Genomic DNA, 9849 nt, shown 5'->3' with positions numbered 1-9849 from the left:
GGCTCATCTCCTCCAGAGCAGAGAATCCATCCTTCTTCTGTCCCTGTGGAGGAGACACTGCAAGGATTCCGGCGGCCTGACGTTTCTTATATACGGAGGGCGGGGCCACCCGTCACCTGACCCCGCCCCCCTCTGACGCAAGGGGAAACCCGGGGTTCCCTGTGACGTATGGGTGACCCGCCCCCCTCTGATGTAACGGAAACCTGCCTGTGTTACATCAAAGGGGTGCGGGGTCACCCATACTTCACAGGGAACCCCGGGTTTCCCCTTGCGTCAGAGGGGGCGGGGTCAGGTGACGGGTGGCCCCGCCCTCCGTATATAAGAAACGTCAGGCCGCCGGAATGCCTGCACTGTCTCCTCCATGGAGACAGAACAAGGATGGATTCGCTGCGCTGGATGAGATGAGCCATCACTGGAGAGATGACCGTCCGTCGCTGGATAGCAAGAGTGGATTACCGCCGCTGGAATCTTTTTTTTATTTTTTTTATTTTTAATAAAGGAATTTTTCAAAAGTGCGTTTGTTTTATTTAACTATTTTTTACACTTTCTTTGTGAAATTGTAGGGGTACTTTTGTACCCCCTTACCATTTCAAACAGGGGGGGCGGGATCTGGGGGTCCCCTTGTTAAAGGGGGCTTCCAGATTCTGATAAGCCCCCCGCCCGCAGACCCCCACATCCACCGGCCAGGGTTGTGGGGATGAGGCCCTTGTCCTCGTCAACATGGGGACAAGGTGCTTTGAGGGGTCACAGACCCCCAAAGCATCCTCCCAATGCTGAGGGCATGTGGCCTGGTACGGTTCAGGAGGGAGGGGGGGCCGCTCTCTCGTCCCCCCCTCTTTTCCTGCGGCCTGCCAGGTTGCGTGCTCGGATAAAGGGTCTGGTATGGATTTTTAGGGGGACCCCCACGTCAATTTTTTTTTAAATTTGACGCGGGGTTCCCCTTAATATCCATACCAGACCTGAAGGGTCTGGTTATGGATATTTAGGGGGAACCCCACGTCAAATTTTTTCTTAAATTTGAGGCAGGGTTCCCCTTTATATCTATACCAGACCTGAAGGGCCTGGTAATTGAATTTGGGGGACCCCCACGCTTTTTTTTTAATTAATTTATTTATTTTTTTATCAATGACTTTCAATGAGTGTTCTCTGTATTACGGGAGCCGACAATTCATAATAGCTGCGAGTGATTTTAAAGGACTTTTTTTCCTGCATAAATGACACTTTGTGCAGGGACAGTTCTAAGCACCAGAAACATGAGCCCCTTCACAGGCATACTATAGACAACCCCCCCCCCCCCTACGAAATTTAAAGGAATATTACACTTTTATTGTTTCACTTTAATCATTATTAAAATCACTGCTCCCGAAAAAACAGCCGTTTTTAAAACTTTTTTTTGCATTGATACATGTCCCCTGGGGCAGGACCCGGGTCCCCAAACACTTTTTAGGACAGTAACTTGCAGAATCTTTTCTCTCTGTCAAATCTTTTTTCTCTGTCGAATGTTTTCTCTATATAATCTTGGACTAATAGAGGTAAGGTTAGGCACATTCGACCACAGGTTCTATAGACATTGTTATTGTCAGTCATGTCGAATCTCCTATTCTATATCGAACTGTTGTAACAATGAAAACGAAAATAAAGCATTTATTTATGTCGGATCTTTCGTTTTTCGGATTTTGTGCTTTCGTTATCGTTTGTCAAAACGAAAACGAAAATAGCTGAAATTCGGACGAAAATGCATTCGGACGAAAACGAATGCACATGTCTACTGGCCAGAGGTCAAGCCTGCCCACCCAGTAGTCCAGGGGTTCATCACTCCTCAGAGCGTCCACATCGGCTGTTAACCCGATGTAGTCGGACACCTGACGGTCTAGGCGCTCCCTGATGCTGGATCCGGATAACACCTGTCGATGGGTCGGCTGAAAGAATGACCTCATATCAGAAGTCACCAACACATCTTCAAACTGGCCTCTTCTTGCAGGCGCTGTTGGATTGGTACCCGCAACTCCTTCTCTGGGAGTGGGAATTGCTCCTCTGCCAGCACACGCAAAAGCAGAATGCAGCATTTCTCGAAGCAAGGCCTGGAAGTGCTCCAATATGACAGCCCTCTGTGACGGCGGTAACATTTCCGCCATTTTGTGTTTGTACCGGGGGTCTAGGTACGTTGCCACCCAGTACTGGTCCTTGACCCTTATTCTTTTTATACGGGGGTCCCTATTAAAAGGATAATGTCGTCCTCTTTATTCTCCTCTCCCCATCCACGCACAACAACAGGGATCCCAGAAAGGTTTAAAGCATGCTCTTCTTGCTCCTCCTCATCCGCCCCGGCACCATCCTCCTCTGACTCCTCTTCAGACTCCTGTTGTTCACTTGTCTCAGATAGAGTAGCCCCCCTGGGAATTCATCCAGCATTGCGACTTCCTCATCTTCCCGCTCCTGCTCCTCCACAGCTTGATCAATGACACGACGCAATACACGCTCCATAAAGAAGGCATAAGGTACCATGTCACTGATGGCGCCATGGCTGCGACTGACCAGTTTGGTGATCTCCTCAAATAGCCGCAGAAGTCTGCATGCGTCGCGCTTGAGCAGCCACTGGCGCAGTGAAAAAAAAACCCAGCTCCCCAGAACCTGTTCTGCCACAGAGTTCATACAGGTAGACGTTAACTGCATGTTCATGCTGGAGCAGCCTATCAAGCATATAGAAGGTTGAGTTCCATCGCGTCGGGCAATCGCAAATAAGATGTCTGACCGGCAGATTGTGTCGCCGCTGAATGTCAGCAAGGCGAGCCATGGCCGTGTAAGATCTTATGAAATGGGCCGAGATTTTCCTTGCCTTCCGCAAGATGTCCTGGACCCCAGGGTATTTGACAACGAATCGCTTCACGACCAAGTTTAAGACGTGTGCCATGCATGGCACATGCGTGATTTTGCCCTGTTTCAATGCGCTAAGCAGATTGGCACCGTTGTCACACACCACTTAACCAACTGTCAAATTGAGTGGTGTTAGCCACTGATCTGCCTGTGAGCGCAAAGCTCAACAGACGCAACAGACGCAGCACGGCATGGCAAATGTCTCACCTGGCATGTCGAATAGGTTCTGGGGAGCTTGGGTGGCGCAGCGGAAGAGACGCTAGCAGTGGAAAAGGAGGAGTCAGCCGAGGAGGAGAGGGAGGAGGATGGAGTAGGAGGAGGAGGAGAAGAAGAGCCAGGCCTGCATGCAATCCGTGGCGGTAAAACCAAATCTACACGGGTGCCACGGGTTACATGCTTGACGGCCGTCAGAAGGTTCACCCAGTGGGCAGTAAAAGTGATATACCTTCCCTGCCCGTGTTTGCTAGACCACGTGTCTGTGGTCAGATGTATCTTGGCACCGACACTGTGTGCCAGAGGTACATTCACTTGCCGCTGAACATGGCCATTTAGCTCTGGGATGCCCTTCTCTGAGAAATACTTCCTTCCTGGGACCTTCCATTGTGGTGTTCCAATGGCCACAAATTTGCGAAAGGCCTCCGAGTCCACCAGTTTATATGGCAGTAGTTGGCGGGCTATCAGTTCTGACAAGCCAGCCGTCAACCGTCGGGCGTCATCATTTTTTTACGCTCGAACATTAGGCCCACGGAAGCCTGCCTTTTTGCAGAAAAACGTGAGCTTGGCGTGATGGAAGGTGGAGTGGAGGACAATTGTGAGGAGAGAGGAGAAGGAGAAGTAGAAGACGAGGCTGGACGGTGAGAGCCTGGAGTGTGGCTTTGTGTGTTCCGTTGCTCCCACTGGGCTCGGTGATGGCTGCTCATGTGCCTTCTTAAGGTGGTCGTCCCTAGGTGAGTAATGGGCTTACCGCGACTAATGCGTTGACTGCAAAGATTGCAGATGGCAACACTATTGTCAGCAGCGGACACGTTAAAAAAAGCCCACACTGCGGAGCCATGTGCCGGCGTCCTGGGAGCGCCAGATGTGACCGTACATGGTCAATGCCTCACTCCTGATACATTAGCAGTCTGCTTTGTCCCTCCTGTGCAATGTAAGTTATTCCTGCTTCTCCTCCCTATCTGCTGGTCCATATCTCCCGCTGAACTCCCCTCCTCTTCCTCTCTTGTGGGCACCCACATGACATCACTAGACACGTCATCATCAATGTCACCTTCCCCACCACTATAAGTAGAGATCTCGGAGTAGGCAGCAACACCGGGGACCAACCTCCTCCTTGGGCTGATCTGGGTACTGTCGTCAGACTGCTGAGTGACAGTTCTTGCTACCTCCTCTTCCTGATCCAATGCCAAGAGTGGCTGCGCATCAGAAATGTCTTGATATGGATCGGAAAATAATTCCTGTGACTCAAGCGGAAGGTATGTGGTGGTGGTGGTGGTGTTGTTGTTGGTGGTAGTGTCTTTGGGGGTGCACATAGCAGAGAGTGAAGAAGAGGGTGCAGATCGAGAGGATGAGGAGGGTGCAGAAGAGTAAGGCTGAGTGAGCCACTCAACCAAGTCTGGTGCTTCTTTTAAAGTAATTGAATGCACCTTCTGCAACTTCCCACTTTGGCTGAAGCCTGTTGCTCCTGCCCTACCCCTACCACCCCTGCGGCAGGGCCTGCCTCTTCCTCTGCCTGTCATTTTTTAAATGACCCTGTGACAAAACTCTCAGTCCCTATACTGATAAAGGACAGCAGCAGCATAGGGCAGCAGTCAGCAGTAGTGCACCTCAACCCTATATATTGTGGACCTATACCAGTCCTTAAGGAATAGCAGACTGTACCTCACTCAAACCTATGTACTGTAGTACCCTATACCTTACCAGTCCTTATAAGGACCTTTGTGGAACTAGTAGGTTGTGAATGATTAGCAGACTGTACCTCAGTCCCTATACTGATAAAGGACTGCTGCAGTATAGGGCAGCAGTCAGCAGTAGTGCACCTCAACCCTATATATTGTGGACCTATACCAGTCCTTAAGGAATAGAAGACTTACCTCACTCAACCCTATGTACTGTAGTACCCTATACCTTACCAGTCCTTATAAGGACCTTTGTGGAACTAGTAGGTTGTGAATGATTAGCAGACTGTACCTCAGTCCCTATACTGATAAAGGACTGCTGCAGTATAGAGCAGCAGTCAGCAGTAGAGCACCTCAACCTTATATATTGTTGACCTATACCAGTCCTTAAGGAATAGCAGACTGTACCTCACTCAACCCTATGTACTGTAGTACCCTATACCTTACCAGTCCTTATAAGGACCGTTGTGGAACTAGTAGGTTGTGAATGATTAGCAGACTGTACCTCAGTCCCTATACTGATAAAGGACTGCTGCAGTATAGGGCAGCAGTCAGCAGTAGTGCATCTCAACCCTATATATTGTGGACCTATACCAGTCCTTAAGGAATAGCAGACTGTACCTCACTCAACCCTATGTACTGTAGTACCCTATACCTTACCAGTCCTTATAAGGACTTTTGTGGAACTAGTAGGTTGTGAATGATTAGCAGACTGTACCTCAGTCCCTATACTCATAAAGGACTACTGCAGCAGAAGGGCAGCAGTCAGCAGTAGTGCACCTCAACCCTATATATTGTGGACCTATACCAGTCCTTAAGGAATAGCAGACTGTACCTCACTCAACCCTATGTACTGTAGTACCCTATACCTTACCAGTCCTTATAAGGACCTTTGTGGAACTAGTAGGTTGTTAATGATTAGCAGACTCTACCTCAGTCCCTATACTGATAAAGGACTGCTGCAGTATAGGGCAGCAGTCAGCAGTAGTGCACCTCAACCCTATATATTGTTGACCTATACCAGTCCTTAAGGAATAGCAGACTGTACCTCACTCAACCCTATGTACTGTAGTACCCTATACCTTACCAGTCATTATAATGACCTTTGTGGAACTAGTAGGTTGTGAATGATTAGCAGACTGTACCTCAGTCCCTATACTGATAAAGGACTGCTGCAGTATAGGGCAGCAGTCTGCAGTAGTGCACCTCAACCCTATATATTGTGGACCTATACCAGTCCTTAAGGAATAGAAGACTTACCTCACTCAACCCTATGTACTGTAGTACCCTATACCTTACCAGTCCTTATAAGGACCTTTGTGGAACTAGTAGGTTGTGAGTGATTAGCAGACTGTACCTCAGTCCCTATACTCATAAAGGACTACTGCAGCAGAAGGGCAGCAGTCAGCAGTAGTGCACCTCAACCCTATATATTGTGGACCTATACCAGTCCTTAAGGAATAGCAGACTGTACCTCACTCAACCCTATGTACTATAGTACCCTATACCTTACCAGTCCTTTATAAGGACCTTTGTGGAACTAGTAGGTTGTGAATGATTAGCAGACTTTACCTCATTCCCTATACTCATAAAGGACTACTGCAGCAGAAGGGCAGCAGTCAGCAGTAGTGCACCTCAACCCTATATTTTGTGGACCTATACCAGTCCTTAAGGAATAGCAGACTGTACCTCACTCAACCCTATGTACTGTAGTACCCTATACCTTACCAGTCCTTATAAGGACCTTTGTGGAACTAGTAGGTTGTGAATGATTAGCAGACTGTACCTCAGTCCCTATACTGATAAAGGACTGCTGCAGTATAGAGCAGCAGTCAGCAGTAGAGCACCTCAACCTTATATATTGTTGACCTATACTAGTCCTTAAGAAATAGCAGACTGTACCTCACTCAACCCTATGTACTGTAGTACCCTATACCTTACCAGTCATTATAATGACCTTTGTGGAACTAGTAGGTTGTGAATGATTAGCAGACTGTACCTCAGTCCCTATACTGATAAAGGACTGCTGCAGTATAGGGCAGCAGTCAGCAGTAGTGCACCTCAACCCTATATATTGTGGACCTATACCAGTCCTTAAGGAATAGCAGACTGTACCTCACTCAACCCTATGTACTGTAGTACCCTATACCTTACCAGTCCTTATAAGGACCTTTGTGGAACTAGTAGGTTGTGAATGATTAGCAGACTGTACCTCAGTCCCTATACTCATAAAGGACTACTGCAGCAGAAGGGCAGCAGTCAGCAGTAGTGCACCTCAACCCTATATATTGTGGACCTATACCAGTCCTTAAGGAATAGCAGACTGTACCTCACTCAACCCTATGTACTGTAGTACCCTATACCTTACCAGTCCTTATAAGGACCTTTGTGGAACTAGTAGGTTGTTAATGATTAGCAGACTCTACCTCAGTCCCTATACTGATAAAGGACTGCTGCAGTATAGGGCAGCAGTCAGCAGTAGTGCACCTCAACCCTATATATTGTTGACCTATACCAGTCCTTAAGGAATAGCAGACTGTACCTCACTCAACCCTATGTACTGTAGTACCCTATACCTTACCAGTCATTATAATGACCTTTGTGGAACTAGTAGGTTGTGAATGATTAGCAGACTGTACCTCAGTCCCTATACTGATAAAGGACTGCTGCAGTATAGGGCAGCAGTCTGCAGTAGTACACCTCAACCCTATATATTGTGGACCTATACCAGTCCTTAAGGAATAGAAGACTTACCTCACTCAACCCTATGTACTGTAGTACCCTATACCTTACCAGTCCTTATAAGGACCTTTGTGGAACTAGTAGGTTGTGAGTGATTAGCAGACTGTACCTCAGTCCCTATACTCATAAAGGACTACTGCAGCAGAAGGGCAGCAGTCAGCAGTAGTGCACCTCAACCCTATATATTGTGGACCTATACCAGTCCTTAAGGAATAGCAGACTGTACCTCACTCAACCCTATGTACTGTAGTACCCTATACCTTACCAGTCCTTATAAGGACCTTTGTGGAACTAGTAGGTTGTGAATGATTAGCAGACTGTACCTCAGTCCCTATACTCATAAAGGACTACTGCAGCAGAAAGGCAGCAGTCAGCAGTAGTGCACCTCAACCCTATATATTGTGGACCTATACCAGTCCTTAAGGAATAGCAGACTGTACCTCACTCAACCCTATGTACTGTAGTACCCTATACCTTACCAGTCCTTTATAAGGACCTTTGTGGAACTAGTAGGTTGTGAATGATTAGCAGACTGTACCTCAGTCCCTATACTCATGAAGGACTACTGCAGCAGAAGGGCAGCAGTCAGCAGTAGTGCACCTCAACCCTATATATTGTGGACCTATACCAGTCCTTAAGGAATAGCAGACTGTACCTCACTCAACCCTATGTACTGTAGTACCCTATACCTTACCAGTCCTTTATAAGGACCTTTGTGGAACTAGTAGGTTGTGAATGATTAGCAGACTGTACCTCAGTCCCTATACTGATAAAGGACTGCTGCAGTATAGGGCAGCAGTCAGCAGTAGTGCACCTCAACCCTATATATTGTGGACCTATACCAGTCCTTAAGGAATAGAAGACTTACCTCACTCAACCCTATGTACTGTAGTACCCTATACCTTACCAGTCCTTATAAGGACCTTTGTGGAACTAGTAGGTTGTGAATGATTAGCAGACTGTACCTCAGTCCCTATACTGATAAAGGACTGCTGCAGTATAGAGCAGCAGTCAGCAGTAGAGCACCTCAACCTTATATATTGTTGACCTATACCAGTCCTTAAGGAATAGCAGACTGTACCTCACTCAACCCTATGTACTGTAGTACCCTATACCTTACCAGTCCTTATAAGGACCTTTGTGGAACTAGTAGGTTGTGAATGATTAGCAGACTGTACCTCAGTCCCTATACTCATAAAGGACTACTGCAGCAGAAGGGCAGCAGTCAGCAGTAGTGCACCTCAACCCTATATATTGTGGACCTATACCAGTCCTTAAGGAATAGCAGACTGTACCTCACTCAACCCTATGTACTGTAGTACCCTATACCTTACCAGTCCTTATAAGGACCTTTGTGGAACTAGTAGGTTGTTAATGATTAGCAGACTCTACCTCAGTCCCTATACTGATAAAGGACTGCTGCAGTATAGGGCAGCAGTCAGCAGTAGTGCACCTCAACCCTATATATTGTTGACCTATACCAGTCCTTAAGGAATAGCAGACTGTACCTCACTCAACCCTATGTACTGTAGTACCCTATACCTTACCAGTCATTATAATGACCTTTGTGGAACTAGTAGGTTGTGAATGATTAGCAGACTGTACCTCAGTCCCTATACTGATAAAGGACTGCTGCAGTATAGGGCAGCAGTCTGCAGTAGTACACCTCAACCCTATATATTGTGGACCTATACCAGTCCTTAAGGAATAGAAGACTTACCTCACTCAACCCTATGTACTGTAGTACCCTATACCTTACCAGTCCTTATAAGGACCTTTGTGGAACTAGTAGGTTGTGAGTGATTAGCAGACTGTACCTCAGTCCCTATACTCATAAAGGACTACTGCAGCAGAAGGGCAGCAGTCAGCAGTAGTGCACCTCAACCCTATATATTGTGGACCTATACCAGTCCTTAAGGAATAGCAGACTGTACCTCACTCAACCCTATGTACTGTAGTACCCTATACCTTACCAGTCCTTATAAGGACCTTTGTGGAACTAGTAGGTTGTGAATGATTAGCAGACTGTACCTCAGTCCCTATACTCATAAAGGACTACTGCAGCAGAAAGGCAGCAGTCAGCAGTAGTGCACCTCAACCCTATATATTGTGGACCTATACCAGTCCTTAAGGAATAGCAGACTGTACCTCACTCAACCCTATGTACTGTAGTACCCTATACCTTACCAGTCCTTTATAAGGACCTTTGTGGAACTAGTAGGTTGTGAATGATTAGCAGACTGTACCTCAGTCCCTATACTCATGAAGGACTACTGCAGCAGAAGGGCAGCAGTCAGCAGTAGTGCACCTCAACCCTATATATTGTGGACCTATACCA

The sequence above is a fragment of the Lithobates pipiens genome, unplaced genomic scaffold (assembly GCF_037356315.1).
Source record: "Lithobates pipiens isolate NorthernLeopardFrog02 unplaced genomic scaffold, aLitPip1_a1.2 Scaffold_25, whole genome shotgun sequence".
NCBI lineage: Eukaryota > Metazoa > Chordata > Amphibia > Anura > Ranidae > Lithobates > Lithobates pipiens.
Note: the sequence above shows the minus strand (reverse complement) of the source record.